This window comes from Macrobrachium nipponense, chromosome 28, assembly GCF_015104395.2.
Source record: "Macrobrachium nipponense isolate FS-2020 chromosome 28, ASM1510439v2, whole genome shotgun sequence".
NCBI classification, from domain to species: domain Eukaryota; kingdom Metazoa; phylum Arthropoda; class Malacostraca; order Decapoda; family Palaemonidae; genus Macrobrachium; species Macrobrachium nipponense.
This window is the reverse complement of record NC_087217.1, coordinates 47,842,771-47,863,480: the sequence shown is the minus strand read 5'-3', so window position 1 is coordinate 47,863,480 and position 20,710 is coordinate 47,842,771. Positions and strand designations below refer to the sequence as shown.

Here is a 20,710-nt window from a genome sequence, read left to right as displayed (position 1 = left end):
TATTTTGCATGCCTCCAGCAAGGTTAGCTGGGAAAAGAGGCAGATGGTACAAGACGGGGGAGGATATGGGTATCGCTCTCCCTTCTACAACAGAGGCAGACTTTTCGACGTTAGTTGACGCTTCAAGGCGTCCTAGTCTTAATTCTGCTCGTATTACATGGAGTATTTTAGAACTGGATCATCTCCTCAAGGGACTTTTCCATGTATTGGAAGTCTTCAACTTCTTAGATTGGTCCCTTGGGGTGATGTCCAAGAAAGCTCTCGATTGGGAATCGAACCTGAAGCCCTGTATGCATTTTGTCTTGCATCGACAAAGCGGTACAGGATGTATCTTTTTAAGTCTCTTCATTATTTGGAGCAGGTCTTTTGAAGAAAAGGACGGTATGGCGCCTTCTTAACAAAGGCAGTCTCACATCCGCAGAGGGCAGCTCTACTGGATGCACCTCTGTCTGACTATTTGTTCCCTTCTCAGTTAGTGAAGGACGTGGCTCACTCTTTAACTGAGAAGGCGACTCAAGATCTTCTGACGCAGTCAGCTAGAAAGAAGAAACCTCTTTTTGTTTCTGACAAGAAAGAACCTAGCACTTCTATGCAGCCCTTTCGAGGTGGTCCGATCTCCAGACCTCCCGCAAGAAGGAAGGCTCCAGAGAAGAGAGGTAGCTCCGCCTTTCGTCCCTTTAAAAAGGGCAAATGAAACATTTCTCCTCCAAGCACCAGTAGGTGCCAGGCTCCTGCGACGCTCCCAGGCCTAGACCTCTTCCAAGCTCACAAGCCCAGAGGAGAAGGAAAGTCGAAAGCCTTAAGGAGGTTGTGGGGAATCCCCAACAGTCAGACGTCCCTTCAGCTAGCTCTGCTTCGTTGCAGACGGCTCAAGGGCACTATAGAAAAAGCGTTCCTTCGCGAGTGTTTCTCGTCTCTCCCTCTCCCTCACCTAAACGATGGGTGGAGGGAATTGAACTTGTCGAAACCGCTGAAGCGTCATAGGACGCCTGACAGGGATTTTAGTCCGGAGCGTTTTCTCGATGACTCTCCGTCTTTTAGCAGAAAGAGAACGGGCGGCGTCAGCGTCACCTGAAGTGTACGCAGAAGTACCCTTTCCTTTTTCCCCACCGAGTGATGACGAAAGACGTCATGCACTGGACGTGGGAGAAGCGTCAAGAAAAATCATTATAGCAGTTCAAGAGCAACTGTCATCTCGAACGCAACGTCGGAAGGACGTGACGCTTCCAATTAAGAAGTCTCGTCTCTCTTTACCTGTTCAACGACACGCGTCATACAGACGGGACGGCGGCTAAACGGCTTACAGAAGCGTTTAGTGCGAGAGCGAGAACAGGTGCTTACGAGAGGTTTCGTAAACGCCAGAGAGAGGTAAGACGTCTTTTAGACGCGAAGCGTCATTGGAAACGGAGCATAGCATGACGCTCCGTCCAATATTTTGACGCCAAGGAGGACGCCTTTGGAGAGCGGAGCGTCTTCCAAGCGAGAAGCGTCATCGAGATGTCACCAAAAGACGTCATCCATGAGCTTGGCAAACGGGAAGCGTCATGTAAGCATGAAGAGTTCTTCTAAAATTCTAGAGAAGCCGAAGCTTATGACGCCTTCCAAGACTATGAGAGCGGGAAAGAGGAAGGATTATCATTCTCTTAACCCCTCTCCTGTTAGGAGTTTGGTTCCGCAAGAAAGAAGAAGGTTCGGAAAGGAGAGCGGAGACGCTTTTAGATCCCGAGTTAGAGGAAAACTCGGATGACGAATATAGTGGAAGAGAAGGTCTGTCTAACTAGAAGGTGTTGACTACCCTTCTTCTTGAGGAGTACGGGGACGAGTTGACGCCCAACACCACCCCACTTGCCTACATTCGGAAACAGGGAGGGACGCACTCCTCGTTCCTTTACGAGCCCACGAGAGACCTATTACTTTGGACGTATACAGTAACATCTCCCTGATGACAAGGTTCGTACAGGGAGAAAGGAATCTGTGAGGGCGGGAACAGGGTATACCCATTTGGGTACCTCCATCAGCAGGAGGAACCAGGTCCTTCATACAGAAGGGACTCTACACGAGGAAGTGTGTCTCGATCTATGGTCTTATGTGGGGAACTCCTCATGTGGAGTTCTTAGCAACATTCATTTCAAATAAGGCTCCCAGTGTTTTGCTCGGTCCGTGGAAGATCCCAGAGCACTTATGGTAGATGCCTCCGGCTAAAATGGGTATCGAGAGACGTTTATGCTTTTCCCCCATTCAAAATCCTGGGGTTAGTAATGAAAAAGTTTGTGGCGTCAAAGGAGACGAGGATGACGTTAATAGCCCCCTTTTGGCGGCCCAGGAAGGGTTCACGGAGTTGGTAGAGTGATCGTATACTTTCCAAGATCCCTACCCGGAAGGACGGATCTCTCATACAAACATCAAACCTCTCCGCTCTCGCTCTGACTGCCTTTCGACTATCGAAAGACTTGTCAGAGCGAGAGGCTTTTCTCGCGAAGAGCAAGCGCGATCGCGAGAGAACGCAGAACCCTCCACTACGAAAGTATACCAGTCGAAGTGGAAGGTAGTTAGGAGGAGGTGTAGATCCAAGAAGTTGTCCTCCTCCACTACCTCCTATAGCGGAAATTTGCGGATTTCCTGCTATTCCTGAGAGAAAAATCTCATCTAGCCGTATCCACAATAGAGGAATATAGAAGTATGCTCCGGCTGTATTCAGGAACAGAGGATTAGATCGGGCAGATGAAGATCTCCACGATCTCATAAGGTCTTGTGAGACTTCAAAGTCATAAGGAACCAGTACCTCCGAACTGGAACCTAGACGTAGGTTCTAAAGTATCGGTCATCGGAAAGATTCGAACCTCCTCATCGGGCATCGTTTAGAGACATACCGAAAATGCCTATTCCTATTATCTTTAGCTACGGCAAAGAGAATTAGTGAATTGCATGCTCTGCAGGATGAAGTAGCATTCAAGGGAGACTCAGCGATGTGCTCGTTAAGACCCTGTTTTTAGCGGAAAACGAGAATCCTACGAATCCCTGGCCTAAGTTATTCGAAGTCTAAGGACATGTCGAACTCGTAGTCAGAGAAACAGAGAGGTCTCTCTGCCCTGTGAGAGCTCTGAAGTTCTACCTTCAGAGAAAGCATCAAATGGGAGGCTCTAGACAAGGTCTTTGGGGCGCGTAAAAGAACCCACAAGACTGATGTCCAAGAATGCGCTGGCATTCGTTGTAAGAAACGTCATTACAGACACTCATAAGGCCTGTCTGACGAACAGTTACAACTGTTGAGAATAAAGCTCATGAAGTTAGAGCTATAGCGACGTCTCTCTCGTTTCATAAGAATATGTCGTTAAAAACATAATAGATACGACATTTTGGAGATGCAATCAGTATTTTGCTATCTCATTACTTGAAAGACGTGCGTGGGACATATGAGAAGTGTTTTTCTCTAGGTCCTTTCGTATCGGCGGATACGATTCTGGGTACGGGAGCCGACACCAATCCTTAAACGTTTATACTTTTCTTCTTTTTGGATATGGTCGAGTCTCTTCTAAACAATTGAGGACTTAGGCTAGCACGGGCGGCCGTCTATGTTGTTCAGTAAGAGAATTCGTTGTCATATCCAATTAGTTGAGTATAATTTTTGAAAATGATGTATGTGTGCGTAGTGATTTTGAGTTACGATTGTTTGTGACGAGTTTCGGGATACTCTTAACAATCTGTAGTTCTAACTTATGGTTAGGATCAGGTGGTCTGGGATTGGTTGTGTGCTCCTTCATAAGGTGTATTGTCATATAAGATCAGCACCCATTGACAAAGTCCTTTTAGGCTGCCGAGTAAGTGGGTAAGACCCCATCGGCAGACCCACAAGAACTCTTGGCCATAGATCATATATCGCTAAAGTTTCTTGAGGTGATGCAGACTACTGGGCAAACACCCACGAAGTCTACCACCTATCAGGTAGGAACCAAGGTTTTATTTATACCTACAACATATGTTGTTTACCTGTCTATTCCATATAGAAGCTGTCCTGCTTACCCTCCACCGAAGGGTGCCAATCAGCATGTATATATCGACAGGTAAGTTGATTGTATGAAAATGATATTGTTATGTTACAATAAGTTTCATACATACTTACCTGGCAGATATATACAATTAAAGGCCCACCCAGCCTCCCCGCAGGAGACAGGTGGAAGAGAGAAAATATGATAGAAAACGGGGATGGTTCCTAGTCCTGCACCCAGGGCAGGCCGGTAGATCACCTGACCTACCTGTAAGCGAAGTGGCGGCGAAACACTTTGAAATTTCTGTCGGGGACGACGGAAGTCTTAGCTATGTATATTATCTGACCAGGTAAGTATGTATGAAACTTTATTGTAACATAACAATATCATTTTTCCTAACTATACAAACCTGAGGTCCTTTACATATAGTCCCACCTCATACCACCCCTCACTCTGCAACTTTTTGCATGGGCCTAAAGCAAAAGTGATTCTTCACCGCCCGGGCGCGCGGCGCGCGCACGACCGGACAAGCAGTTAACTACCGTTCTCCCTTGTTCGAAGCTTACGACCGTCCAGCTGCGCTAGTTGTAACCTTCCTATTGTTAAAGGACCTCAGGTTTGTATAGTTAGGAAAAATGCAATTTTCGACAAATTGTCATTTTGAGGTACGGGTGTTCAAAGTTTTTCTTTGTATTTTCACAAAGAATGTTAATAAATCATGATTATTATGAATTTCATATTCCTTTTTGGGTATTAATTAGCCAAAACTCTGTTATTTATAATTATTTAATCATAAATGAAGATCTATTTGCCCAAAGATCGTAACAATACTTTGTCTCCCCTGCATTAACTGCTAATATTGCTGAAATTATTATCTTCTGAACTCTTAGTAGAGCGAATTTTCTTCTTCTGTATGTTAACGAGATGCTCTGCTTGTCTTTTCTTCTTTGACATGATGAAAACCTTGCTGAAACAAAGAAAAACAGATGTAAAAGCAAGCGAATGTAGAGGTGAAAGTTGAACGTGCACTCTCTTTCATGAATCTGTTCGCACTGAAGGGTGTAAAGCTCAGTCTTCCTGTCTTGTGACACAATGAATCTACAGATGCCTTCGCTCACAATTAACCATGTCAGTGATGTGTTCAGTATGGTGTTTGTGTACCACCTTGGTGGCCGCGAGTTGGATCCTCGGGTATTCCATTGAGGTGTGAGAGATGTGTAATTTTGGTGATAGAAGTTTACTCTTGTAACTATGAAAGTAAGAGGAATTTTGACGAAGTATTACGTAAACGCATTCTCTATTGCCATATGAAGCGCCGTGAATTTTTTCATGATTTTGCATTTTTCGCCCTACATTGGCTGGCGGGCGCCCTTAAAAAACTCATGAATAATAATACTGGGGCAAATTCTAAAATTTCTCAGTTTGGCTGTTATGAAAGTGCAGGCTAGCATGAAAGGCACAAATATGTAGAAGCAAACTTGAATCATATTAAAGTGAAAATTTTATGGTTAATAGGAAATGGACCCATTTTTGTATTTTTATGTGTAGGCCCAATATTAATTCAATAATTACAGAAAAATACAAATTTGTACAACATGGTAACAATAGATGGGTTCGACTCAGCCTAACCTAACCAGTGGTAGGATGTCGTATGCTATTTGACCAAGGGCAACAGCAAAGAGTTTTAGACTTGGATATGTTGTGTTTGGTATCATATTTATGGTACAATTACTACTATGCCCCTGTGGCTCATTGGCTACCAGTTTATGAGCAAAATGGGTGCCTTATTTAGTGCAAACCCACTAGGGATCAAAATAAAAACATAAGCAGGAGATGGTAAATATAAACCAAAAAGACAAACAAAAACAAATAATGGATGGTAAATATCTTGGTTGGCGACTGATAGTGATCAGGCAGGCAGCTGCCGTTATGTTTAATTTTACAATGGTTATCGCCCGTTTTGATGGAAAGGTGGCACAGATGTTTTTAGGAACTTTTGGTTTACATTCCTAGCTTACTTCACCTTTGTTGGGTTTTAATTCACTGAATTTTCATCCATTTTCCACCTTTAGATCTAAATGCCTCATTTCATATATTTTTTGTGTCCTGCTCTCCAACCACTAGATCATTTCAATACTGAATGGCTTAAAGTGCCCCAGTGCTTGGCCCTATAGTCTTTAATTTCATATCCCTTCAATTATTCATTCTTTTTAGACATCTCTTTTTCACCATAGAGCTTGTAGTATTTTGTTAACAGAAGTAGCAGCTTTTGCTTTGATAGTTTTTAGTTGCCTTCAGCCAGTTCACTCTTTTCCATTTTTAGTTTTCTGTAAAAGAAAGCTACTATTGAGATGACTGTCTGTCTGCATTTGTTTTGTCTGGTCTCAGATCTTAAAAACTAATAAGGTAGAGGGCTGCAAATTGGTATGTTGATCATCCACTCCAATCATCCAGCATACCAAATTGCAGCCCTCTAGCCTCTGTAGTTTTTATTTAATTTGTTAAGGTTGGGGTTATCCATGGATCGTGCGTCTAGGACTGTGAGAGGGGCCAGCTGTCTATGCATCTTCACTTGACAGCATCCAGGGAGCAGAGTGTTGCCCGGTCTTGGCTGAGAGTTTCATACGGCATTATATGGTGTACAGAAAACTCGATTATGCCAAAGAAACTTTGCTGTTTATTTTTATTTGTTTATTGTTGTAATACGTTGTGTCCCACTTTCTGATTGTGTCTCTTCCATTATTGTATTTTTTTTGTTTTGTTTTATCCTGATCAGTACTGGGTCTCCACTGATTTTGACAGATTGTCTTGTGACTGGAGCATGATGAGTGTTTCTGTTAAGGGAAATTATAAAGATTAAACCCTTGTGGTTTCTCTCTTTACAATATCTTCCAGGATATTGTCAATGAAAGTATTGCTGTTAGGTTGACTGATTGGATAAAAGAAATATACTTCATATTTTTTTATACAGTTATGTGTATGCTTTTATTTTCATAAAATCCTCTTATTGTTCCGACACGGCATACAAACCTTCGGTCCTTTTACAATAGGAAGGTACTAGCGGCAGCTGGATAGGTCGTAAGCTTTCGAACAAGGGGTTCGGTAGTTAATTGCTTGTCCGACAGGCGCGCGCGCGCGACTGGGAGGTAAACAAACCACTTTTGCTTTCGGCCTCACAGCGAGTGGACGTGTGTGTTCTACGCTCTCTGCCCGCTTCTCGTCGTTTGCTTTCCCTTGGTTGTATGGTTGTGTTTGTGTTGAGTAATCATTGTAAGTACAATCATTCCCTTTCTTTTTTCATCATTGTGATAATTAAGCTGATCAATTATGGAGTCTCCACGCCCCGCTACCCTCCGGAGATTGTGCCCACCGAAGGGCGTAAATGCGATAAGTTCCGCTCCTTCCCAGAAATTGATCCCCATATTTTGTGCGCTCGGTGTCGGGGCCGCGAATGTACCCGAGCCGAGCCCTGTGAAGTATGAATGTCTTTGGTCGGAAGGCGCAGTGGGGCTTGTACGAAGGTAGGAATAGGAAAGAAGTGAAGGCCTGCAAAGGAGTCGTCGGAAAGCTCTCCCGTGACTCCTTTGGTTACGGGACACTTCGTCTTCTTTCCTGCCGCCCGCTCAGCTCCCACGTTTGGCGCCTTCCCTTAAGGGGCTGGTTCTCCGGGGGACTTCCCCTGCGGGGGGGGTTTGGGGGCTAGGTCCTTTCTACCTCACCCGATCTGTCGAGTGTAGAGGATGGGCGCGAGATACCCCGACGTTGAGTTGTATTCTGGGTCCTCTATCCGTTCGTCTACATCGCACGGACGGGTAGAGGATCCTGCTAATCACCCGACCTTTGCTTCCTCAGGTGCTGTTGCCGCGAAGGACGACCTCGGACAGGTGTGGGCATCGTTGGGTCTGCAGGGCGTGCCGAGTGTCCAGGGGCTGCTCTACCATCTCGCTGGCTCTGTGGCGGTCACGCACGCTACGGTGACGACCACTACCACGACCCTGTCAACTCCTGGCTATGCTTCACCTCCTCACCTGGTGTACACCCCGCACGCGGTCTCTGTTACACCAACTACATCGGTGCAGGGGCCAATCGCCGTACCATGGGGGAGTGTGATGCCGCCGCCTGGGTTTGTCGTGCTGCCTCGACCGGACTTCGTGTGCCCGAAGAGCTCGCCCTGGACCCCCTCCACCAGTACTAGGATGTCTGTGCGCTGGTCCGTCCACCTGGTCTGCCTGTACAGCCTGCCGTACTGCCAGCGCTGTTTACAGACGTGATGTTGCCGACCACTGCTGCCGTTACTGTATCTGTTCCTGCCGTCTCCACTGCTGTTCCTGTGATGCCTGCACCTGCTGACGTTGTTCCTGTTCGTGGTGCCGCTGCTCCCGATGCCGATCTGTTCGGACAGGTGTGTCCGGGCCCTGTTGCTTCGGCAACAGCAGCCCCGGCTCCGCCCTGGATGACAGATCTGACATCGGTCCTGAGGAAGCTGACGAAGAAGAAGAGGAAGAGGAGGAAGGTGTCGTCGTCGTCTTCATCGTCGTCTTCATCGTCGTTTCTCGTCGTGCGGTCTGCCGCCTCTCCCCCTTCATCTTCTAAGGCTCCACAGCCTAAGAAGAAGAAGGTCGCCTCCTCCCCCCCTAAGAAGTCTCCTTCGGGAGCTTCTAAGGGCCCGTCTCGCTCCGGTGAGACGGGGGTTCTTCCGCTGGTCACCCTGCTCCTTCGGGGGCAGGACCCGTCTCTTCTTCCGCAAGGAAGAAGACTACGGGGACCAGAGGGGTGCCGGCTAACACCGGCACTTCCTTGCCTGCTGTTAGTGGTTCGACCACGGCAGCAGGATCCGTCTCGGCCTCTCGTTTCGCGAGAGGTACGAGTGTACGGTCGCCCACCAGCGACCGTGCAGCTAGGAACCAGACCTCTGAGCCAGGCTCAGCGTCAGGTTCACGGCACGGAGCGGAAGAGACTGGTGACAGCCGCTCAGGCGACTCTCACCAGATCAGCTCTCGCTCTCGCGCGGCGACCAGCTGGCTACCCGGGCTGACGTGACGGTCCACGAACCGGCCACGGGCTGAGGCTGGGAAGAGGTCCCCCCGTTCGCCGGCACCAGCCACGGAGGTGGTACCAGCGACGTGACGCGCCGTGAGGATACGCACCGGTCTCACCGTGACAGTGGAGCTCGCCGGTTGCCTGACCGTCACTCTCACAGAGAGCGATCGGGTTGGGACGGCCACCAGCACCAGCTCTTCTGACACGCGAGACCGGGGCCGCTGTCTCAGTCCAGCACCATTCTCCACAGCGAGACGGCTCGACCAGGCCTGCAGCTCGATCGCCACCGCGGGTTGACGATCGCCTGCAGTCCTCCAAGCCCACTGGTTCTGCCAGCGAGCGAGGAGGGAGCGTCAGGTCTGCCTCTCCCATACCTTCAAACCTCCTCGGGTTACACCGGGAGGAGCGAGGTATGAGGAGTGATCGTGAGGGGTGCGCCCCTCAGGATCCCACCACGACATCCTACGTACCAGGCACGGTTCTCGGACCGACCAGGTCGTATGCACAAGTGGCTGGAGGAGACCGAGAGGGTCTGTCGCTGTTCCCCCCCTCGAGGGGGGAGGATCTCGGGAGCTGCTCCTGTTCGAGGGACTGGATGGTCCTACTCCGCAGGATGCAGTGACTCCTGAGATTCAGAGGAACTTTGCCGAGGTAATTGCGCTGATTCGTCAGCACAGCGACCTTGGGGAAGGATCGCCGCTCCCACCATCCGAGCCCATGTCCCGGCTCGAGTTGTTCTGGGGCCCAAAGAGGGAACCCAGACCGACGGTGGGTTTGCCGCGGTCTGAGCTTGCCGACTCAGTGCTGGACCAGGTAGAATCTCTTGTCTCCGGGCTAGACGGTTCTCTCAAGTCTGGCAGGTCGAGCAAGCTGCTTCCACCTCCTCTGCTGCGACAGCGGCGTTTTTACGTGCCATCTGAGGACCTGATGCCGCCCAAACAGGTGAACCCGGAGTTAGCCAGGCTAACGCCGGGTGTGTCTCTGCAGCAGCTCCTGTCCGAGATCCTATGGTTCTCGCAGCAAGAGGCACTCGGCCTGGAATCCACTGCCATGGCAGCTTTCCAGGCCGTCTCCTGGATAGATCTGTGGTCCCTCACAGTATCTAAGGTCGCAGCCAACTCCGGGGGAATTTCTCCCGAAGATGACTCGGCCTTTAGGAGACTTGCCAGTCTGGGGAAGAGCCATCTCCTTCCTTGCCCACCAGACGGTAAACCTGTGGGCCAAACCTGGTTCTCCGACGTAGGGACGCTGTCCTTACTCGAGTTTCCAGGGCGGCTGGGGGGCGTGAAGCGGCATTGGGAATTCGCAACGGACCATTACGGAGTTCCATGTCCTCTCTTCCCAGGGAGAGATGGTGGACGCTGCGGTGGACAGACGGCGCACTGACGGACAGTGACCGTCTGGTACACCAGCAGTTTCGAAGGCTTCTGGGGCAGCCTCGAACCTGCGGCCAAGCCAAAGAGCTCGGCTAGCGCTTCCACGGTGGCTAAGACGGTAGTCGCGTCGAAGCCCCGTGGAAAGACTCTGTCCTCTTCGACTTCTGCAAAGGGGAGCCGAAACCAGCCCTCCTTCTCCCGAGGAGGTCTGGGAAGAAAGTCGAAGAAAGGGGGGAAACGCTAGGGACGGCGTTCCCCCTCACTGCTGCCGGAAGTGGGGGGGTGCCTGGCCAGCCATTGGGCAACTTGGCAGCGCTACGGCGCCGAGACCTGGATTGTAGATGTCCTTCGGGAGGGATATCTATTACCCTTCGAATCTCGGCCACCCCTCACCTCCAACCCGGTCCAACAGCAGTCGTACGTTCCAGGGTCATCGAAGGACGTAGCATTGAGACAGGAGATCAAGACCATGCTGAGCAAGAGAGCTGTAGAAATCGTCACGGATCAGTCACCGGGCTTTTACAGTCGACTCTTCTGGTGGAAAGTCTACGGGAGGCTGGCGCCCGGTTGTTAGATCTCTCTCCCCTGAAACTCGGTTTGTGTTCGCCAGACCCGGTTCACGATGGAGACGGCACGTTCCGTGCTCGACTCCATCAGGGAGAACAAGATTTCATGCTTTCAGTGGACTTGAAGGATGCGTATTTCCAAATACCCATTCATCAGTCCTCCAGAAAGTACCTCCGCTTCATCCTCGACGGGACGGTTTTTGTACCAATTTCAGGGCACTTTGTTTCGGTCTCTCAACCGCCCCACAGGTGTTCACGCGAGTGTTCACTCTGGTGTCTGCTTGGGCCCATTCGCACGGGATACGTCTGATGAGGTATCTCGACGATTGGTTAGTCCTGGCGAGCTCCCGCTCGCAGTTGCTACAGGACAGGGATCGACTACTCGAGTTCTGTCACGATCTGGGGATCGTTGTGAACTTCGAGAAGTCCGATCTCGAGCCCAAGCAGAGGATGAAGTACCTGGGTATGCTGATCGACACGGTAGCAGGGCGAGTCTTCCCCGCAGACTCGCGGATCAGCAGATTCAGGGAGGCAGCCAACCAGTTCCTGTCTCGGCAGGAACAGGTAGCTCAGCGATGGCAAGTCGTGATCGGACACCTGTCGTCACTCGAGAAGTTAGTCCCTCACGGGCGTCTTCACCTGCGATCTCTCCAGTGGAGACTAAAGGAGAGTTGGTCACAGGCGACGGATCCCCCCAGCTTTCCAGTGTCACTGACACCGGAGGTGAGGCAGGACCTAGCCTGGTGGCTGGACGACAGGAACCTCTTAAGAGGAGTGCCTCTGCGCACTCCCCCCCCCGGACATGCAGCTGTTCTCAGACGCATCGACCGAGGGATGGGGCGCAACACCTGGAGGAGTTGCTGACTTCAGGAGTGTGGGAAGAGAACGACAAGACCTTCACATCAATGTACTGGAACTCAAGGCAGCGTTTCTCGCGCTCCAAGAGTTCCAGGACCGCTTGATGGGACACTCAGTGGTGTTGATGTGCGACAACACCACGGTAGTGGCCTACGTCAACAAACAGGGGGGCCTAGTGTCTCTCCCGTTGTACCAGTTGACTCGGCAGGTGCACGAGTGGGCCGAGGCACACTCAATAGAGCTGTCGGCACGCTACATTCCAGGGAAGAGGAATGTAGTAGCAGACACGCTCAGCCGTCGGGATCAGGTGATAGGGAACGAGAATGGTCTCTACACCAGGACGTGGCGGAAACGGCTCTTCGACCTGTGGGGCGACCAGTCGTGGATCTGTTCGCCACCCGGACACAAACAAGAAAACTTCAGCTTTTCTTCTCAGCCGTGCCGGACCCATGGGCAGCTGCAGAGGACGCTCTTCAAACACCCGTGGGACAACCTCTTCGCCTATGCCTTTCCCCCGTTCAGCCTGATTCGCAAGGTGATCAGTCGAGCACTGGTCACCCCGAATCTCAGGATGATCCTGGTGGCTCCCGCCATTTGGTATCCGGACCTGCTGGCTCTTCTCGCAGGAGAACCGAGAGAGATTCCCCCTTGGCACAACCTTCTCGCCCAGCCACACGTCGAGCGGTACCACCACAGCAGTCCAGTCCCTACGACTTCACGGCTGGCTGTTATCCACCATCTCTTGCGAACGAGAGGCTTTTCTCGTAGCGCAGCAACAGAGATGGCTGGAAACGTCCGTCAGTCCTCTGCAGCTGTGTACCAGGGGAAGTGGGCCGTCTTCTGTGGTTGGTGTCGTAGACGGGGTCTATCTCCTCTCAGAGCCACTCTTCAGCAGGTAGCGGATTTCCTCGTGTTTCTTCGCCGAGAGAAGCTCCTCTCAGTCCCCACAGTTAAAGGATACAGAGCCGCCCTGGCTCTCGTCCTGAAACTGAGGGGGTTGGACATCTCGAACTCGTTTGAGATCTCCTTGCTTATGAGGAGCTTCGAAAGGTCTTGCCCACCCAGGGAACTCAGGCCCCCTGCGTGGGATGTGACTCTCGTCCTTAGGAGTTTGACTCGAACACCCTTCGAGCCACTCCGAGAGTGTCAGACAGGGATCTGACCCTCAAGACCCTCTTCTTGCTGGCCCTGGCATTGGCAAAGAGAGTAGGGGAACTTCAGGTGGTCTCCTATGATTGTTAACGACACTCCAGGGGATGGGGATCTGTGACGCTCGATTTCGTCCCGAACTTCGTTGCGAAGACTCAGAAACCGTCGGTCCCTGACGACAGGTTCGAGTCTTTCACGATTCCCTCCCTAATGGACTTCACCGATAATGATGCGGATGAGATGCTGCTTTGTCCTGTGAGGGCGGCTACGGCGCTATCTGAAGAAAACTCGACACCTCAGGCCTGAGTGTCGACGCCTCTTGCGTTAGCACCGGGGTAACCAATGAAAGAAGTATCCAAGAACACTCTTTCATTCTGGCTGCGTGAGGTCATCAGGAGGGCGTATGAGGCTGATGGTAGTGACGACATCCGTACGTCCCGTCCGAGAGCTCACGAAGTCAGAAGTATTGGCCCCTCGTGGCGTTTGGCGTAAGAACTTCTCCGTGGCGCAGGTCCTGAAGGCAGGTGTCTGGTCTAACCAGACTACCTTCACCTCCTTCTACCTTCGGGATATTGCCCACAGGTCCTTGGATACCTTTTCCTTGGGACCCGTGGTGGCTGCTCAACAAGTTGCGTAGCTAACCCAGACCCTCGCAGGCTGAACAGCATCGAGTCCTGGTGTGACTGTGCGGATGGATGTGTGAATGAGTGAGTGACTGGCTCCCTCTTCCCGTCTTTTCCTCCTCCTCTACCTGTGGGCAGAGGGGCCACGGTTGTCACTACGCTGGATGAGGACGAGATGCAGGTGAGCTATATGACAGAGCCCCCCACCCCCATCCTATCCTTTCACTAGGGATAGGAGCAGAATATCCACCACTTCCTCCTACAAGGGGGGGAAGTGGATGCCTACAAGAGACAAACCCATGACTTTATATTTGCTCCTGTACAGGAACAAGTTCTTACATTGCTGGTACGAAGAGATACGCTTGCCTCTCTCTTAGTACTCGGTCCAGAGGTCTGACCATTGATCCTGCGGTGCACACCCCGATCAATCGGACAGAGGCTTGGATCCCTCCCTCGCTCTTACGACCAGGGAGGCATTCCAAGGTTGGGCGAACACCAGTCTGTTCACAAAAGACTCAGATTCCTTCCCACCAAGAAGTGAGTCTTCCTATTGTAAAAGGACCGAAGGTTTGTATGCCGTGTCGGAACAAATGACAATTTGTCCAAAATTGCATTTTCATGTATGACACTTACCTGGCAGGTATATATACGTATAGCTATATTCTCTGTTCGCACTGGCAGAATTTTCAAAACTCGCGGCAACCGCTAGATCACTGGTAGTTCAGGTGATCGCCACCCCGTTCCCGTGGCGCTGGTGCTCGGAATCATTCCCATTTTCGTCAGATTTTTTCTGCCAGCCGAAACCGGCAAACATCGTTGTGGGTTCCCTGCTAGAATTTCGAACTCGTTAGCTGACTTTCGCTGTACTTTGATGGATTATTGGGTATCGTATTGGAAAGTTGGATTGGCAATCGCGTTTGGAATTTCTTATAATGTCTGATTCTGGTTTAGTATTTAGAGTGTGTGTGAAAGAAGGGTGCAAGGTGAGACTGCCGAAAGCCTCGGTAGACCCTCACACAGTATGTAAGAAGTGTAGAGAGGGTGTGTGTACTTGGGATAATAGATGTAATGAGTGTGAAAGTTTAAATGAGAAGGAATGGAAGACTTTCTCTAAATATGTTGAGAGACTAGAAACGGATAGAGTAAGGAGATCGGGTATCTCGGAGTGACGAGGTCAGGCTCTTCTAGTAAGGCCTTGAATTGCTTCTGTTATTTCTCCCCCTCCTTCCCAAGTAGAAGTTGTAGATCCTTCTCATCAGGTTTCTCCTGCGCCTGCTGCTGTTTCTGAGGATCCTAATTATGTGAAAGTGTTTGCCGCCCTTGCGTCAATGGGCAATCAGATTCAGCGTCTTACAGACAAAGTGGGTACTTTTGAGAGTGTCAGTGTAGTGGAGGGGGCGGCTGATCGTCTCTCTCGCTCCTAGACCTAGGCCTCTGCCAAGCTCCCAGACCCAAGGGAGAAGGCATGTCGACAGTCGAAGGGAGGCGCAGAGGGGTTCCCTTACGATCAGTCGTCCCTCAGGCAGTCCTGTTGCGTCCCAGCTGCAGCAGTGCGCCATAGAAAAAGGCGACAACTGGGAAGTGTTTTTCTTCTACCGATAGTTCTGCGTCAGGCCAGGTATCGACCGTTATGCGGTAAGATCGCGTCCGCTGAAGAGGACGCATAGACCTACGTCATCTCAGGATGAACTTGACGCTCAAGAGCGGTGGAGTAGCCCCAAGATTTTTGTCTCATCTAGTGACGATGAAGACGTTGGTTCCGGTTTAAAAGGAGGAGAACTTTTCGTTTCAAGGCAGGACGCAAGACTTCATTTAGACGGCGGTTCGCCTGATAGGAGCCCTCCTTCTGCATCCTGGGAGTTTCTCCTGTATCTTCTCTTCTCGTAGACCTCAGGTTCGAGCTTCTCGTCTTCGTTCCCCGCATGCTCAGGCATCCGTCAGGAAACAGAGACTAAGGACTTTCTTAAAGAGATGCAAGGAAGGTTAGCCGATCTAGTTAAATCGTGGGAAACAACGAAACATCCTCCTACGAGACGTAAGGACGCGTCCCTCCCCGTCAAGTCCTCCAAAAGGACGCATGATTGTTTTGCCTCCTCCTCATCGCACTTCGGATTCTCGTGTAGGACGCAAGTTACCGGGACAGGACGCAGGACGCAATCTCGGAGCGGATTCACGTTTTTGTCGACGTATCTCAGAAGGACGCAGGACGGCAGGCGGCAGGAGCCTTCTTCTTCCCGAGAGAGAGGTTAGAGAAGATGTTCAGCAGGCAAGACCTTGGATTACAAGATGTTTCTTCGGCAGAAGAGAGGATGGAAGACTTATTGCGTCTGAAGAAGAGAAAGATGGTGATGGAAACACCTTCTTCAGACTACAAGAAGTTAACTGATTGCCTTTTGTCAGTTTTTTGAAGGGGAATTTCAGCCTTCAGCTCCGATGTCACCCCTTTCTCAATTCTCCAAGAATAAAACACCGAAGAAGTCATCGTTTTTTGAAGATGAAGCTTTCAATTACAGCTAAGGAAGGCTCCTTCAAAGGATCGATACGTGGTTGAAAGATAAGAGGGAAAGCGGGCAAGACTTCTTTCTCCTTCCCTCAGCCAAATTGGCATCGAAGTCCGGAATCTGGTATGCGACGGTTGGGGAAAGTCTCGGCCTGGGAGTTCCTGCCTCCTCCCAGGGGGATTTTTCCAAACATTGTTGACAGTTCCCACAGACAGATTTTTCCAACATTGTTGACAGTTCCGCAGACATGCTTTGAATTCAGCTAAAGTGTGGTGGACGTCATCAGAGTTTAGATCATCTCTTGAAAGGTATTTTGCCGGACATTCGAGGTTTTCAATTTTCTTGATGGTCCTTGGGGGCTCTGACGACCCGTGGAAGATAAGGAATCAACTGCTTCGCCACTTCCAAGCAGTATTATGTCCATGCATGGACAAAGCCCTAAGGGATGGGGCGAATGAGTTAGCTTCGCTTTTCACCGCAAGAGTTTTAAAGAAGAGGTCACTCCTGTGCTCTTTTGCTGCAAAGGGGGTTTCTAACGCCCAGAAATCCGAAATTGTTTTTTTGGTTTTTTCCCCACTCTCGGATCAGTTATTTCCTTCGGATCTTATCAAGGGATATTTTCGCTTTCCCTGGACTCAGAAGGCGACGCAGGACCTTTTAACGTCTTCGGTAAGGAAATTTTACCCACCAAACCGTGGTTAAGATAAGGCACCTAAGGAGTCCAAGACAGGCTAGTCAGCCCTTTCGAGGCAAGTCCTTTTCTCGTCCTTCCTTCAGAGGAAGAAGAGCTCCTTCCAAGAGGGGTTTTGAAACCCAGTAATAAACAATGAAGAAACAAGTCCTTCAGACATCAGTTGGGGCCAGACTCCAGAAGTTTTGGGAGATTTGGCAAGAAAAGGGAGCAGATCCTTGGGTCGTCAGGTAGCCAAGGAAGGTTACAAGATCCCTTTCTGAAGAAACCACTTCTTTCGACATCGCCAAGAGAGAGCTTGGAGCTCACTACAGCGATCCAGGGAAAACAAGAAGCACTACAAGAGCAAGTACTTTCTATGCTCAGGAAAGAGCAATAGAAACCTGTTCTGGATCACTTATCCCAGGGATTTTTACAACCGGCTTTTCTTAGTAGCGAAATCCTCGGGGGGATGGAGACCAGTACTGGACGTAAGTCAACTCAACTTATTTGTGGAGAAGACAAAATTTACTATGGAGACGACCGATTCAGTACTGGCAGCGGTACGTCCAGGGGACTGGATGGTTACCCTGGACCTTCAAGACGCATATTTTCATATCTCAATTCATGCAGGATCCAGGAAGTACTTAAGATTTGTGATCCAGCAACAGGGTCTTTCAGTTCAAAGCCCTCTGCTTCGGACTGTGCACAGCCCCACAAGTTTTTACAAGAGTGAGTCAAGCGTGGCGAAGCTACATATTCTAGGGATAAGAGTGTCTCTATCCTAGACGATTGGCTCATAAGAGCCCAATCAAGAAGACAATGTCTGGAGGACTTAAGAATGACGTTGGCATAACGAAACCGAATTAGGGCTGATGGTGAACTTAGAAAAGTCGAATCTGATCCCCAATCAGGAGCTAGTTTATTGGGGATTCTGATTTCCTCAGCGACTTTCGGGCTTTTCCATCTCCCGACAGGCAGGCTCAGTGCATCCGGAAAGTACAAGCCTTTTTAGAGAAAGAACAATGCTCTGCACGAGAGTGGATGAGCTTACTGGGGACTCTCTCGTCACTGGAACGGTTTTTCGTTTCTCTAGGAAGGCTTCACATGAGACCCTTGCAAATATTTTTGAACCAAGTCTGGACCAAGAAAATCGCAACCGGATTCCTTCCTGTTTCGAATTCCTCGCAAGATCAAAGAGGAATTACTTTGGTGGCTAACTCCGGGGAAGTTAGCGGAGGGAGCGTCGCTCAGCAGAAGAGCCCAGACCTTGTATGTTTCAGACGCGTCGGACGCAGGCTGGGGAGCGATTCTCGGCCCTCAAGAAGTGTCAGGTCGCTGGGAGCAAGGAGGAAGCGTCTTGGCAATATAAAACAGGAAGGAACTGATGGCGATTTTCTTGGCTTTTGAAAGAGTTCAACGCGGGTGATCCCGCAACAAGGCGGTGCAGGTCAACGCGGACAATACCACAGCTCTGGCGTACATCCGCAAGCAAGGGGGAACGCATTCAGTCTCTCTTTGCCAAGTTGGCGGGGAGGAGATCCTTCTATGGCAGAGAAGGAAAACGTAACCCTTCTCACCAGGTTCATTCAAGGGGAGAAGAATGTGAGAGCGGACCTGTTGAGCAGGGAAGGTCAGCTTCTGTCAACAGAATGGACTCTTCATCTAGAAGTATGCCAGAGTCTGTGGAAATTATGGGGTCGTCCAGTGGTGGACTTGTTTGCGACCGCAATGACAAAGAGATTGACGACTTATTGCTCTCAGTCCCAGACCGTCAAGCAGTCGCAGTAGACGCCTTTCTTCTAGATTGGACGGGGCTAGATGTGTACGCCTTTCCCCCGTTCAAGATATTAGGAAAGGTTTTGAAGAAATTCAGGGAGAGTCAAGGGACAGAGAATGACTCTCATAGCTCCTACTGGGGGGGGGGGCCCCCCGGCCCGGCCCGAGATTGGTTCACAGAGGTACTGGAATGGACAGTAGATGTACCAAGAACACTTCCAGCAAGAGTAGATCTATCTACAAACAGCCTCACTTCAACAGGTACCACAAGAACACCCTCGCTCTGGGTCTGACTGCTTTCAGACTATCGAAGAGGACTTGTCAGAGCGAGGGGGTTTTTCTAGAGAGGCGGCCAGAGCTGTGGCCGGAGCAAGAAGAGCCTCGACTATTAAGGTTGTACCAGGCGAAGTGGAAAATCTTTCGTAAGTGGTGCAAGAGTCGGAAGATTTCTTCATCCAGTACCTCTGTGACCCAAATTGCCGACTTCCTTTTATATTTAAAGAAGGAAGTAGGGTTGTCAACTCAGACGATTAAAGGATATCGTAGTATGTTGGCCTCAGTATTTAGACACAGAGGTTTAGATATTACCAATAATCTTGATCTGAGAGACCTCATAAGGTCCTTTGGAACAAGGAAGGAACACCGATACAGAAACACCTTCCTGGAATCTCGATGTGGTCCTGAAATTCTTAGGAACTAATAAGTTCGAACCGATGGATCAAGCTTCGTTTAGAGATATCTCGAAAAAAGACCATCTTTTTGGTGGCCTTGGCCACAGCTAAAAGGGTTAGGTGAGCTGCAAGCAATTAGCAAACATGTTGGCTGGAAGCATGACAAGGTAGTTTGCTCGTTTCAGGAGGTCTTCTTGGCCAAGAACGAGAATCCAGCTCATCCCTGGCCAAGGTCTTTTGAGATTATGGGTCTTTCAGATTTGGTAGGACAGGAACAAGAGAGAGTTCTCTGTCCAGTAAGGTCTTTGCGTCTATTATATAGAGAAAACCAATAATATTAGAGGAACTTCAGAATCACTGTGGTGCTCTGTGAAGGACCCTAGCAGAGCAATGACCAAAAATGCTATTGCCTTTTTCCTCAGGGAACTGATTAAAGAATCACATATGTTATGCCAAGAATGAAAATTTCGGCATCCTTAAGGTTAAGGCGCACGAAGTGAGAGCAGTAGCTACTTCCTTGGCATTTTAAAAGAAATATGGCCCTCAAAGATATCATTGAAACGACGTTTTGGAGAACTAATTCAGTGTTTGCGTGTCATTACCTTAGAAACGTCAAAACACATTTGACAACTGTCAAACGTTGGGACCCTTATGTATTCTCAGGAGCAGTATTGGGCAAGGGAGTTTCCACCCCATACTTACTAACATGCTAGGTATTTTAATTAAGTGGTGTTGTTTTTATGGTTGTCTGAGAGGGTTATTCCTCTTCAGTCTGTGAAGTGTAGTGTGTTATGTTAGCTTTGTGTGTGGTTGGTGGTCTAACTTATCCTAGCATGAATGCCCGTGGTAAGAGAGGGCTAGGGTTCCTGTCAACAAATTGGTCCCGTCCAGTTGTCAGACCCTTGTATTTAGCTTCATCAACTATTAGGTCATGTCCTAGTTGGGAACTACTAAGGTTTAGCAGGCTAAGAGGCAGGATTTATGAAGTCAGCTACCTTAGCAGGTAAGGAATCTAAGAGTATTTGGGATTTATTTTAAATTTTAAAACCTCTTACAATGTTGCTGTCTTTGACCCACCTCCAAAGGGGCAATCAGCTATATATATACCTGCCAGGTAAGTGTCATACATGAAAATGTGTTATTATGATATATAACAAAGTTTCATGTATACTTACCTGGCAGGTAGTATATAATTAAATTCCCACCCACCTCCCCTTCAGGAGACAGGGTTCAGAGAAAAATCTGACGAAAATGGGAATGATTCCGAGCACCAGCGCCACGGGACGGGAACGGGGTGGCGATCACTGAACTACCAGTGATCTAGCGGTTGCCGCGAGTTTTGAAAATTCTGCCAGTGCGAACAGAGAATATAGCTATATATATACCTGCCAGGTAAGTATACATGAAACTTTGTTATATCATAATAACATCATTTTTCCTAACTATACAAACCTGAGGTCCTTTTACACATAGTCCCACCTCATGCCACCC

General features: G+C 49.4%; 1 protein-coding gene across 3 annotated transcripts in view; it reads left to right on the top strand.

Moving 5' to 3' along the window:
- LOC135201729 (sister chromatid cohesion protein PDS5 homolog B-B-like) overlaps positions 1-20,710 on the top strand; it is a 97,152-nt gene that overhangs the window by 13,656 nt on the left and 62,786 nt on the right. The window lies entirely within an intron of this gene.